A 14,717-nucleotide genomic window follows, 5' to 3' on the forward strand; every position below is an offset into this window, starting at 1 on the left:
TTTCTTTTATAAAAAAGAAATTTTTATTGCCTCAAATTCAAAATCAGATCCCTGACTAGTAAGTGTCTTGTAAATGTCTCTTAGCGTCATGAAGGCCTTGTTTTTTCTGTGTCTAGAGGATTAATTCAGGCAGGTTTTCTGTTAAGAATCCTTCTCTGAAGTATTCTCCAGTTTTACTTATGGAAATTATTAACTAAGGTCACGTGTCTGTGAGAATGCTGTTAAGTGAGTAACAAGAAGCTCAAGTTTCTTGTTTAAATAAATTTATCAGAGTAGATAGATATCTTTCACAGATTTTTTCCCCCTCTTTCCCTCACTTTTCACTTATGTTCCATATTTAGTTAGAAAACAAGATCATGGCTGGGCATAGTGGCTGATGCCTGTAGTCCCAGCTACTTAGGAAGCAGAGGTGGGAGGATTGCTGGAGCTCGGGAATTTGAGACCAGCCTGGGCAACTTGGGGAGACCCTGTATCGTAAAAAAGTAAAAATATCATGAATGTAGGGATTAGGGATCATAGTAGTTTCTATAAAACCAACCCATGGTTGAATTCTAACTCTAGTAATAGAAGTAACGTGACATATTTGCATTTATTTGCATATATCACAATGTTGAGTTCTTTTTTTTTTTTTTTTTTACTACTTTATTATACCCAGTACAAACCATTTTCCCTTTAGTGTTAAGACAATTATATGACAATTCTGTATAAAGTAATTAATACTTAATGTACAATAGTCATGATTGTAATTACCCTTTTCCATGGTAGACTCTCTTCAGTATAACTTTTCTGAAGGGAATAGGCTATGCTAAGGCTGTACCAATACATGGAGAAGGCTACTTTCTCCTCTGTCCTTATTTGCCTAGGAAGTTTATTTTGATATGGGCCATCATAAATTGGCCCAGAGTTTCTTTTTGGAAAGCAGTTCTGATTTCAGTTTGTATAGCTTGCAAAATTTATAAATGGATTGGTTTGATGAAGTCGTCTCAAGGGTTTGAGGTTAAATATTTTGTAGAAATGATGATTGTAGCTTTTGCAACAGTCTTTCTTTCCTTTCTAATATGTTAAGGACCCCTGGTGACCTCTGGGGATTTTTCAGAATTGATTAGAAAAATCAGAGAAGTTTTGTGATGGCTTAAGGTTTTTACAAGCTTTCAAACTGACAACAGAGAATATTCTGTTGCCCGAAGTAAATTATTTACATCACTGGGAACTTGAATTACCTCAGCCATTTGCCTCTGTGTCTAAGTTGCCTGCAAAATTGAAAGTGAATAAATGTTATCATTGTTAGATTGTGATGTGCAGTGAATTTTTTGCTCACTGGGAGCATACAATTCCAAATCCAACTTGTTTTGGGGATTTTCTGCGCTCACTAGTCTGCTCCTTTTGCACTCCTCATATATAGGAACATAACTATATTAGAGCATCGGAGAATTTTGCATCTTTAAACAACAATCAGTGTCTTCTATTGGTGAATGAGCATTTCTCTATTGAAGCTGGAGAGTTTCTTCCTAACAGAAAGGCTGCACAGGGGAAAGTGACTTGGTCCAGGACCTCTGGGAGCTGCTATGCCACTGAGAGATGAGCCACTTGTACATTGCTCTTCTCTTTAGAACAGTGCAGTGGCTCTTTGATACTCAAATAACCTGAAATGCCATAGATCATTCTGACTGGTGGCACATCCTGTAATTACAGGATCAGGAAGGACTTTGTGACTCTTAGCCTGTTATTTTCTGGGAAAAGATTTTCCATGTTGAACAGCAAAACATGAAAGTTGGTGGTGGTGGAGAAGAGGGGTCTATATAATAAAAGAATGATGATTAGAATGTGTCTTTACATAAAAATTAGCATCTAACTTACTTTTTGGTGAAAAATAATCTTAAATATATACTACATATGTTTATATATAAATTATAATTTAAATGAAAATACTGAACTGCCTCTTTTTTTCTTTTAATTGAAATGTTTTTCGGTTGCATTTTTTTCTAAGGTTAGGCAGCTGGATAATGTGACTGAAACTTCAATTAAAATTCTGTTTAATGCCCAGTTGTTTAAAAATTATACAAATGTATTGAAACCTAGACTGATTAAGCAAAGCTGTTTGGGTTGTTTTATTCTCGAAGCATCCAGGATACGTAGGTATTCTTCTGTTGCCATTTGTTGATATTATTGGCATATTCCTGCTCTTTTCTGAGTTCACTGTCCATAGGGAATGAGGATGTATATGAAGTGCATGGGTGAACTGTGCATGCTCTTGTGCACCCATGCACTTAGGGGAGAGGGCAATGCTCTTTCTCTGGCCATGGAACATATTAGAAGTGATGATAATCCCAGCACTTTGGGAGGCCGAGATGGGCGGATCATGAGGTCAGGAGATCGAGACCATCCTGGCTAACACGGTGAAACCCCGTCTCTACTAAAAAATACAAAAAACTAGCCGGGCAAGGTGGCGGGTGCCTGTAGTCCCAGCTACTGGGGAGGCTGAGGCAGGAGAATGGCATGAACCCAGGAGGCGGAGCTTGCAGTGAGCCGAGATCCGGCCACTGCACTCCAGCCTGGGCGACAGAGCCAGACTCCGTCTCAAAAAAAAAAAAAAAAAAAGAAGTGATGAACCCTGAGGGGCAGCCAGCTTAGAAATCTGTGACAGTATTTATTTCTCCCTCCCTCCCTCCCTTCCTTCCTTCCTTCCTCCCTCCCTCCCTCCCTCCCTCCCTTCCTCCCTGTTGGTGAGGATGCCTGCTCAGAAGCTCTCATGTTTCCTGGAATTGTTAACTGCTTCATTACAGGTTAAATGCTCTATTTCTCTGTGTGGCTTTGAAGCCAGTTGTCATTCAGTGCTACCTTCTCTCTAGCTTCATTTTCCTCAACTTTCCTACATGAGTTGTCCTTTCTGTTTAGACCGTCAGTCCCTTACCTTTTTAGCACCAGGCACTGGTTTTGTAGAAGACAGTTTTTTTCCATGGATAGCGGTGGGGGGATGGGGTGGAGATGGTTTTGGGATGAAGCTGTTCCGCCTCAGATCATCAGGCATTAGATTATCATAGGGAGTGTGCAACCTAGATCCCTTACATGCATGGTTCGTAAGACAGTTTGTGTTCCTATGAGAATATAATGCCACTGCTGATCTGACGGGAGGTGGAGCTTAGGCCTCTCTGCTCACCTCTTGCTGTGTGGCCTGTTTACTAACAGGCCACAGACTGGCACTATGACCCGGGGGTTGGGGACCCCTGATTTAGACAACTTCTTCCTTACCCTCCCCCTGCTGCTTTTGCTTCCATGCATTTGCCCAGGCTGTTACATTACCTGTGGCACTCTTTTCCTTCTTGGAATGTTTCAATCCCTTGTCACCACTCACCTCTCCTCTTCCACCTCTCCTGCCCATAGACTCCATATGTGCTTGGTTCTTTTGCACCACTGATCACCTTACACTGTGATATGTTCTTTGTCTTTCATGTGTTTGTCTACCCACTCTCATTCCTCTCCTTTGCTTCCCCTATCATGCTTTTGGTAGTGACCATTTCACTGCAATCATGGTAGCTTAAATCACTTACGGATTCAAGAGCAGGAATACCCTGGATAAGGCAATCACTAATCCTTGAAATCAGCCATTAAAAAGTTAAATACCTCAATGTGTTACATACTGTCATATTAAAAGAAAAATGTAAATCCTTGTCCGGGAAATAGTCTCCATATATATGTGTATAGAAAAACATGTTGTTTTAATTACCTGTAGAAATGTGATAAATTATATATTTAATATGTCAGCTCTTTCAGTTTTGTATCTTGACAGAATTGAAAATCTCTTTACCACTGTGCCAGCTTCTATAATTACCTCAGAGTTAAAATGCAGCTGACCCATTGCAGATGTGGCTGGTGCCTTGGAGTTTGAGGGCTTTGGAGCTGTGACATCACGTTGGGTCAGTAAGTGACTCCTTCTTAAGGACTAGTTTATTTAGGCTATGGTGGTTGTACAGGCTGTGGTGGTCCTGAGAGTGCTTTTTTTTCCCCACCCACAACAAAGGAATGATGCATACATTGTTGTCTTCAGCACATTAATTAGAGAATGGGTTTTTTCCTAGGATTTTTTTTTCTTTTGATTGCTGAGAAAGGAGTGTAGTGTGAGGAAGAAAAGAAGAAAGATAAAGACTAAATCAGTTCAGGAGAAGTCACTAGTGAACTTAAATTTCCTACTCTTTGCAGTTTGTATTTCTGTTGTTTTATAAAACCATTCTTTGAAACATAAATATGTATAGAATGTTTTCAAAGTATCATGTTTAGCACTGCCGGGATAATGCATCCAATATAAGGTTAAGTGGGAAAATACAGTTCAACTAGGTTTGTTTACATTGGAAACATTTGAGGCAAGTAATTATCTTTTGATAGTTTCAGAAAGTACTTACATCACACTGTCACAGGCTGGAGTGCAGTGGCGGCATCTCAGCTCACTGCAAGCTCCGCCTCCTGGGTTCACGCCATTCTCCTGCCTCAGCCTCCCGAGTAGCTGGGACTATAGGTGCCCGCCACCACACCCGGCTAATTTTTTGTATTTTTAGTAGAAATGGGGTTTCACTGTGGTAGCCAGGATGGTCTGGATCTCCTGACCTCGTGATCAGCCCACCTTGGCCTCCCAAAGTGCTGGGACTACAGGCATGAGCCACTGTGCCTGGCCCTGCAGGTTTAAAATTTTAAAATATATTTAGGGGGTACAAGTGCAGATTTATTACATGGATATACTGCATAGCGGTGAAGTCTGGACTTTTAGTCTAACCATCACCTGAATAGTGCACATTGTACCCATGAGGTAATTAATTTCTCATCTCTCACCAGGTTTGGTATCTGTGTTTGCTGCCTTGCTGCCCATTTTGGTATCATTCAGACTCACAAATGTTTTAAGCCATGGCATGCTTCTTCTCACTAGCATTCTCATCAGCAGCACTTTATTGTGCTGATGCCAACTCCAGAACTTCCCTTGAAGTGACATTGGGCTAATAATCATCCTGCATTGACATCAGTATCTGAACATGTGCTTTATCACACCCCCGCCCCCCTTCTCCTGGCCTCATGGTGCATTGTTTGTTCTTTGAAGCTTTCATCCTGCACGTGTGTACATTTGTTTCCCAACATTTCTTATTTTACTACATTGTTTTCAATTAAAAAGTGAAAAATTGTTTTCAATAAAAAATTTCCAGCTTTTCCTGCTGTTACTTCTAGTCTGCTCATTGCTTTTGTGCTTACTGTGTATCCAATCCCCTTGGTTAAGAGATGAGGTTAATGATGTTTCTAATGCAATTGTAAACTAAGGACAAGCCGTGTTAGTGTACAGAGGACTTCGTGAACATGACATTTGCTGACACAGTGATACTGCTCTGCTCAGTGATTCCCACCATGTGCTAGTGGTGAGTATAGCTAACATACTTGTGCTGACAGTGGAGTTTTGCTGGCGTCTGTGAAAGTTAACTGGAAAATTTATAAGAAAATTGCAAGACTGTTATTAGGTGATTTTAATTTTATTTTTTTATGCTGATAATTTTTCATATTTTCTGTAACAAACATTTCTTTTGTATTTGTCCAAACAAGTGTTTTTTATAGAGACTTGGCATATCAATATGATGGAGTAGGTTACCTGATAATCCCCTAGGTATAAAACAACTAGAAATAATGGATAATATAAAATAAACAACTTTTATACATAGAGAGGCAAAAATAGCACAAAGGATAATACCTCTCCATGCCAACAAATCAGGGTCAGTCGGCTCCAGCACTCTATTCACTGTGTGATGTCTCGGTGCCTGCGTTTACAAAGTAGTGATGGTAGCAGCACCTGCCACATGGAGGAGTTGTTTTGAGGGTTAAAAAGTGTTTGGCACATAATGACTGTTTGTTGTTGCTGAAAGGAGGTGGAGAAAGTGACCGCTGATTGGTAAGGGAGAGCCAAGTTGTGGCTGTTAGGAGAAATTTGTCAGGACCATAATGGATGCAGAGCAATCAGAACTAGGATGCTAAAGGACCTCTCAGACGTTCTGAGCTAGAGTCTTAAAAGCCTACACCTTTACTTAAGTACACACTTGAGAAAAAGACAAAGTGGAAAACAAAATCAAGAAACAAACAAAAACAAGAGAGCTTGCTTGCCTGAAACTTAGGCTTGGGTAGTGAAGGGCAATATGATAGAAGAGAAAGTTATTCTAAGAATTCCTACCCATGTGGTCAAATTTATACCTCTTCTTCTAAGTGAGAAATTTAAAATGAAACTTAGGCTGGTGATTAATGCCTCTAGGGCATCTGGCACAAGCAGTTGCAAAATCTTTGAACACCCCCTGAATAAAAGTCTGATTGACTAACAGTCAATAGATTGTGGAGTCTTGACTTTGTGCTTTATATGTTTTTTGACTTTGGGTAAGTCTTCTCTCTGCCCTCTTTCCTCCTGCGTAAAATTTGAGGCTTGGTTATGAATGATAAGTGTTCCTAACCTATAAGTTCATGTATGGATTTTGGGCATTTTGAATCTCCTGAAATAGCATGTGGTGACAGGTTGAGGGCCGCTTTTCCAAAGAGCTGATTGCCATTAATCTAAAGTTTTACTTAACAACTCTTCAACTATAATTTTACGATTTCTAGAATAATTAACACAAAGTTGGAAAGATGCAGATAACCAAGTATACTGTGTTTAGTGAAGTGCAGGGGCAACCTCATCTATTAATACAAGTTTGAATATTGGCAATATTCAGATTAAAGCCCTGGTTTTGGGTCTGATTTTCTCTAATCTGAATTGTCTGAATAACTCTTTATCAATCATCACTTCAGCAAGTGCACTACTGTAATGAGCTGTTAAGCATCTTTTTGAAATTAAAGACAGCTTACGCCCTGATCCCTATCTCTGTAATGTCTACATGCCTGGAGGATTAGATTAAGAGTGTATTTCAGGCAATGTTACAGTAATTTATTTCTTGCAAAGTCTGTATATATATAATATTTCATTCAGTAGTGGATTGAATATTTAAATATAGAGATGGAAGAGATGGAATTGGAGATCTTTCTTGGTGTTTAACCATCATTTAACCCATCTAACCCAGGTTTTCTGTTGTTTTGAAGAATAAAATGTATACATTTATTCACTTTTAAGTAAGTGAAATCTCAGGAAGTCTTGTTTGACAAAATTTGATTACTTCCCTAAGTGGTTTTCTCTAGTTCACATTTCTTTTATTAGAACAGTTGTTTATAGGCCGGGCATGGTGGCTCACGCCTGTAATCTCAGCACTTTGGGAGGCCGAGGTGGGCGGATCAACTGAGGTCAGGAGTTTGAGACCAGCCTGGCCAGTATCGCAAAACCCTCTCTACTATAAATACAAAAATTAGCTAAGTGTGGTGGCATACGTCTGTAATCCCAGCTACTCGGGAGGCTGAGGCAAGGGAATCGCTGGAACCTGGGAGTTGGAGGTTGCAGCGAACTGAGATTGTGCTATTGCGCTCCAGCCTGGGCAACAGAGCAAGACTCTGGTTCCGAAAAACAAACAAACAAACAAATAACAAAAATTGTTTGTAAGCAATTGAATACTAAACTGGTCCTATGTGTGTTTTCCCAGGACTAGAACAGCCCACTGATTGCTCTTCATTCTAGGCTGTTGTTTTTCTGGCATTGCCTGGGATTTCCTGTGGTATTTTCTGAGTATTTCACCCCTTGTCTTGTAGTCATGGTCCTGCTGGTACTTTTAGTATACAAGCTGGCTCTTAGACACTTTGCAATTGTCCCTCAAACAAAAGGACATTACTTAGAAGTGAAATTTAGAAAGAGAACTAGAAATCAAAGAGTTAGAATTTAGACTTGGCTGTTACCCTTTACCTTTTGTAGATAGGTGTTTGGGGAAAATTATGCCCTCCTGCTCCTGGCAAGCTGTTACTCTCTCTGTTTTAACTGTGTTGATGTAGATTTGCTGCTCTTATTTTAAGGATTTATTAAGTGAATATGTTGACCAAATATAATAATGATATCTTTTTGATTCAGAAATTATAATATTTTAAGTATTAAATACAAATATTATTTTAAATATTAAAAGCAATCTTTTGTTTTCCAGATGCTACTGGGTACTTGACTGTCTGCTTTATGGTAGGCAGGCTGCGACATGGCTTAGTGAAGAATAGGTACATCCCTCATCGAAAGCCTTTCTCCTCCGTAAAAATTCTTTTCCCTGCCAGTTTTGAAAAATAAGTGCTATTTGATGGCTGCTGCATGTCATGGTCCAAATATTATTAATTTTTACATAATGATCTCTTTGTTCCATCAATTCTTTTTAGCTTGAGGTATTACTATACTTTCATAATAAACACATTTATAGTTCTGTCTGTTTAAGCAATAAAACAACAAAGTCAGCAGATTACTAAGTAGATTGGCTTGGAATGTTTGTTGCTAGGTCACAGCCAGTGTTTTCCTGCATTATGTGGACATAAAACGTTAGATGTTGTTGGCACTCAGATAAAATGGATATTTTATCTAGTGCTTAGGTTTGTAATAATAATTTAATGCTCTCAGTTTAGCTTGATTTCTGTCAGTAAATTCCACTGGAAGTCCCAGTGGCGTTGATTTTTACTGTAGTATGGTGAATAAAAAAACCACCTCACTTCTATTATGCTAGTGGCTTGGTCAGGTTTTGATTAAATTAGAGACAAAAATGCTGGCTTTATAATTTATGTGATGCCGTTGCTTTCTCTACTTTTTACTTTCAATTTTGAAGCTTTTCTAAACAATGATTAGCATGAAATCTTATGATCAGGTTTCTGAATGTGCTAAAAGCATGGAGATTGTAAGATAATAATAGTGACTTTGATTCTTTTGAGTTCATGTATGCCTTGTTATTTTTTTTAAATTAACTTACAAATAAATTCAACCGTAACCTTGTTACTCTTAAAGTCTTGTAGAAAACTACCCAGGAACAGATTTTGATAGCACAGTTTCATGGTGCATTCCATTCTTTAGAAAAATAATGATTGTGTTAGGTTGTAATGTATATGAAATTGTCAATATTTGAAATTTTTTTTACTCAATGAAAACTGCAATTTCATACAACTCAAGTCTGCTACTTTACATTTTTTCAACCTGAACACAGTTTCTTTTCCTTGGAGACAGAATGTCTTAGCTTTATAGACCACTGAATTAGCATATATTTTGGTCCACATTTTTTTTGTTGTTATTTTCACCGTTTCTTTGGTTGTAAAACTAGCTCTGAAGGTGGAGAATCAGCATGGAAAGTTTATGTATATTTTAAATTTTAACTTTGTGGTGACTTTATGTCTTCATATTCTTTGTTTTATCACTGGCCAATGAAAACTTAGTCCTGGCTGGCAACATTCTGCAGGTTGGCATTTGTGCACGTTGGTCATAGAAATTCAGTAAACATGTTCAAGACTTCCAGCTAGTGAATGGTTAGAAGGTGGCTCTCTTTATCAGCATTTTAATTTTCATAGAGTTGTTTTAGTCCCTTTTCCTTTCAGAGGTGTTAGATTTCCAGGCTTCAGAGAAATGGTGAGATGAGTTATAAATTCTGGACTGATATTCCGTTGTTTTAGTGTTTATGTTCTCTGTTTTGTTTTGCAGAGATTTTTGTTGTGCTTTAAAAAAGTAGAATGTTAAGGAGAAAGGATTGGCTGATTGGCTATGATATGTATATGTGTTTGAGTATTACATAAATATTTCCATAGCTGTTGATAAAATCTTTTCTTGAGGAGTAAACTGGATAATGCCTTCAAGTGAGTGAGCCATGGATCTGGGTTAAGAATCTTCTTGGGCGCCCCCAGGAGAAGATTGAATCTTTTATGAGGTAGAGCTGACAGGACCATGTAATGTATTTTGAAGGGAAATGAGAGGAAGAAGATTTATAGCCTTGTTCTCTCCATATTTCTGTATGCTCCCCTGAATAGTCCATGTCCTTATCTTCCTTAGTTGGCATGGTGGCCCCCCTACTTGAAGTTCTCTTCTTAGCAGCTGTTTTGTGTGATCTGCCACATGATAACTCTCTATTAGTTGTTGGGTCAAAATAGCTATGATTCCTGCTGTCACATACATAGATGACCAAAGCTGACTTTTTTTTTTTTGGTATGGGGAGCTTCTTTTTCATGTGGATTGCATCATGCTAGTGTTAACAGTTTCTTGCTTGGAGATCTTGTTTTGCCATTCTTTGACTTTGTATTATATATGCTGTTAATGAAATAGCTTATGAATCTGGAGGTTTTTCCCATGGGTAGTTTTTGTTTGTTTGTTTGAGACAGAGTCTCGTTCTGTCACCCACACGGGAGTGCAGTGGCACAGTCTTGGCTCACTGCAGCCTCCGCCTCCTGGGTTCAAGTGATTCTCCTGCCTTAACCTCCTGAGGTCCTGTAGTCCTGTAGGACTACAGGCACGTACCACCACACCCGGCTAGTTTTTGTATTTTTAGTAGAGACAGGGTTTCTCCATGTTGGCCAGGCTGGTCTTGAACTCCTGGCCTCAACTGATCCTCCTGCCTCGGCCTCCCAAAGTGCTGGAATTACAGGCGTGAGCCACCACACCTGCTTCCCATGGGTAGTTTTGAACTCCATAAAGGGAAAGGACTTTTGCTTTTAATTTCTTATTTCCAGAATCTGTCATATTATGAAATTCTAGCATATTATGAATTTCATATGCTTAGTCTTTCGCCTGTCTTTGTTTTTTAATTTTAAATTGACAATTTATAATTGTGTAAATTTGTGGGGTACAAAATGGTGTTGCGTTTTATTAGTACAATGTGGAATAAGTTGACTTACATGTCACCTTAAATACATAACATTTTGTGGTGAAAGCATGAGAATTTTACTCTGTTAGCAATTTTAAAATGTATAATACTATTATTTCTCTTCAGATCATGTGGCTCTTTCTCCTTTTTCACCTGTCTTTGATTTGATGCTCAGAATATGTTCCTTCTGGTGCCATGTTGACAGCTAAGTTTCCCAAGGATACGCCAGCTTTCTTTAGGAGTTTTCTTCTTCTCATTCCTACCATGATACGAGAATTGACTGAACTGGTTTCCTCCTATTTGTTGTATACATTACTAGTAACCATTACTTATAATTCTTTTAGATGATGCTAGCATCATTTTTACTGGTAAGGCAATCGAAGTTCATAGACATGAATTCACTTGCCCTGGATCACAAAGCTAGTAAGTGGTAGATAACAGGCTTTAAATACTGTCTCAGTTCCAAAGTTTACACTCTACACTGTTGTTTTTTAGACGGACGGATGCTGTGTCTCCCAGGCTGGAGTGAAGTGGCAGTATCTCGGCTCACTGCAGCCTCCACCTCTCAGGTTCAAGTGATTCTCCTGTCTCAGCCTTCCGAGTAACTGGGACCACAGGTGCCTGCCACCTTGCCTGGCTAATGTTTGTATTTTTAATAGAGACTGGGTTTCACCATGTTGGTCAGGCTGGTCTGACCTCAAGTGATCCACCTGCCTCGCCCTCCCAAAGTGTCAGGATTACAGGCATGAGCCACCATGCCCAGCCCACTCTTTCAACTTTATCACACTAACAACCTCCCAAAGCGGCTAGAATACTGGTAAAAGAAGTTGAAATGGACACATATAAATGTCTGATTATAGCCAGATACCTTTGTTAATAGAGTAGATCAGCTTCCCAGCATTCCTTGTTTCTGTTCATGCGTGTTATAAAATGTATATAAAATATGAGCTGATGTTCTGTAAGAAACTTAAACCACTCTGGTTATGCCATAGTTCCTGGCGAAACCCAGGTAGCATAATTATCATGGCTTTTTTTTTTTTTTGTAATAGAAATTTTGAAGGTGTGTCCTTTGGAATGTTTCTCTTATTTAAAGTGTATATAGAGTCAGTTGTAATGTATCCTTTTGAAATACTTTGGTATCAATGTTATTGAGAGGTGATATGTGAAGAACAAAACTATATACATCTATTTAATTTCTTAAGTGCATTAGACTTCAAACTGTAGAATTCTCTACTGTTCATTATTACATTAGCATTTTGGGGGAACTATAATGTAGAATTTAATTTTTTCTCAATGTCACCCCTTCTCAGTAAAATCATACCTAAAGTCCTATAATTTTTTTCTCTTTTGTACTTCTGAACACAGCTTTATAAACATTTGAAGGTCAGCATTTCAAAAAAAAATCACTTAAATATTGTTTTCATACATTATTCAGTACAGAAATTATAAAGTTCCCAAGTTTGAATTTTTGCCTTTTTGAGTATCTCACTTCTGTACTTACCCCACCCCACTATACCGCCCATTTCCTGCAGGATGTTTGAAACCATGCCTCCCAGGACTGAGATTTTGCTCAGGTACCTGAAATGTAACAGATGCTGCTGTGCTCTTCATAGCAGAGAATGGTGCTGTACCAGCCAAAACACCTCACTAGAGCATCACCCCAAGCAGCAGAATGACTGTGATGACTGGCAGAGGGAAATTATACTGTAGTGGAATTGATAGCTTTTCTCATCTGCTGAGTTCCATCCACAAGTCCTGGCAGCAGCCCTTTCACAAATGGCCCAAATATTTTTCTTTAGGGACGTCACTTACATGTAACAAAATTTGTTCAAAGAGACTGTCCTGGGTGAGTGAATAAATCTGGCAAAAATCTGTTCTTAAGGCAAGGTTTCCCCCAGTTCATAGTTCCCACCTAATATTATTTTGACAGCAGTTTTTAAAAAACTTTTAAGATGACAAATTTTTATAATTATGAAAATTTAAAAAGCCTCTTTATTCCAGACATGTAACTTTTTAAATAGAATTGGCAATATTCCCTATACACGGTTTTGTGCTCCCTTTTTTTATTGATTATCATATTATATTCAACTAATATGTTATATAATGTATATATTCATACTATATATTTCATTAATCCTCAAAAGCATTTCTTCTAATGCATGCATTATATAGCTATGCCATAACTTATTTGCATATTTTAAAACTTCTTTTGGATACTTTTGTAAAGGACATTAATTTCTTTATTATCATCAGTTATATTCAGTGATGTTTTTGAGTGAATGGGAGAATAAAGGCTTTTATTTTCCCTATAAGGCTAAACCTTTTGATGGAAATACTTATGTATAGGAGATAACTTGGTATCTGTCTAGATTGGTTCTGTTCTAATCTGTGTTGTCATCTTAAAAGGTTAGTATTTACGGCATACATTTTAAGAAATTTTCTGAATGGCTTCTGCGGGGTTCTGTCCTGCAGACCCTGACCCAATGACTGATGAATAAAGTACACTGACACACAGATATTCTGCTTCGCCAGTTCTACTGAGTGTCTGGCCACTTAGTCACAGCCATGGCCCCGACCAGCCAGTGAGACTCACATTTATTTAGTAAAGATTAATTGACAAAGGCTTGAGTCAACACTACTAGAGGGTAATTGACATTGTGGACTTCCGGAGTATAAAGGAATTAAGCACTGGTAGAACAAAGGTTAGTATTAAGACCACATGAGTAAACAAATGAGTTAGATAAATGCCTCACATGCCTTTGTTTCTACTCTAATTTATTTAACTAAAGGTAAGGGGACTCGGCTGTCTTCAGCCAGATTTATTACCAAAGTTATGTAAACACTCAGGGCTTCCGAGAGCGTTTGTGGCTATTATAACTAAAATTTTTCCCACCAGCTTGACTGAACCCCCACAGACCTTTGCAGAGATGTTGGAGGCCTAGAGAGGAAAGATCATCATGTACTGAAGTACTAGGTTGCGCATACCAGCAAATAGCAACTTTTGGCTATGTCTTATAACTTGTTGGAGAATTCTGACATTTAACTCATCTTGTACTCATCTTACAGATTGAGAAACAGATTTAGAATCATCACCCAACCAAGACCGTATAGACTGCATGAATGAAGCATTATTTTAATTTATTCTGATAGTTTGGAGCAGAACTCTACACTTTTAAAACCATGCTTATCTTAGAATAATTTGGTGACACTTGGACTAATGTTTTCAAATATATATTTTCTAGTGTGACTTTTTACTTTATGTAAAAGTCATTTTCCCTTTCGTATGAAAAGTAATACAAATTAATGTGTATACAAAGCAACCAAAAATAAATAAGCATTAAAATAAATACTGTATGTTTACACAGTTGCTAACAACATCTCCCCAGTGTGACCCTTCCTCACCTTGGGAAGTTTTATTAATCTGCTGGAATACTGCAAATTAGTGTAAGTAGAAAACTTTTGAAGATTCTCTGAATGTCTTAAGATACTCTTTCAGCAAGCCTGACTTTCTTATTAGAACCAGAAAGTTTTTAGGATTTCCTGTGCTTCAAATTAATGGGGCCTCCCCTTCTGGTACCGTGTCCTGTGGTATTGAGTCTCTTCCAGGCAGACCTCTCTGATTGTTGGGGAATCATTGGGTGAGCATCAGAGGTGATACTGATTGTCTAGTTAATGATCAATGACAAGACAAAAATCTAGCTATCCCTTTGAGGTGTTTGAAAAGCAGAATTGTTTATGGTCCTGAGGAGTGGACAGTGTGATTTGAATGGCAAGCAGGGAGAATAGCTTTGGAGATGCATTTGAGACACCTTGGAAAGGCTGAGAAGGGAGGGTTGTAAGCAGGCAGTGAATGACTAATGACTGTGATTTTACCTATAGGTAATTGTAGAAGCGGAAGTTGTGGTCAGTTTCTTAATACCCAGCCGGCACACATATAAATCAGATATTTTTGTTTTGACTCATATTTCTTCTTGAGGACTA

General features: G+C 38.3%; 1 protein-coding gene across 10 annotated transcripts in view; it reads left to right on the forward strand.

The window, feature by feature from the left end:
- Positions 1–14,717, forward strand: part of KDM4C (lysine demethylase 4C) — a 412,099-nt gene that overhangs the window by 226,829 nt on the left and 170,553 nt on the right. The gene's annotated exons all lie outside the window — the stretch shown is intronic.

The sequence above is a fragment of the Trachypithecus francoisi genome, unplaced genomic scaffold (assembly GCF_009764315.1).
Source record: "Trachypithecus francoisi isolate TF-2019V2 unplaced genomic scaffold, Tfra_2.0 Lachesis_group16, whole genome shotgun sequence".
Lineage (NCBI taxonomy): Eukaryota > Metazoa > Chordata > Mammalia > Primates > Cercopithecidae > Trachypithecus > Trachypithecus francoisi.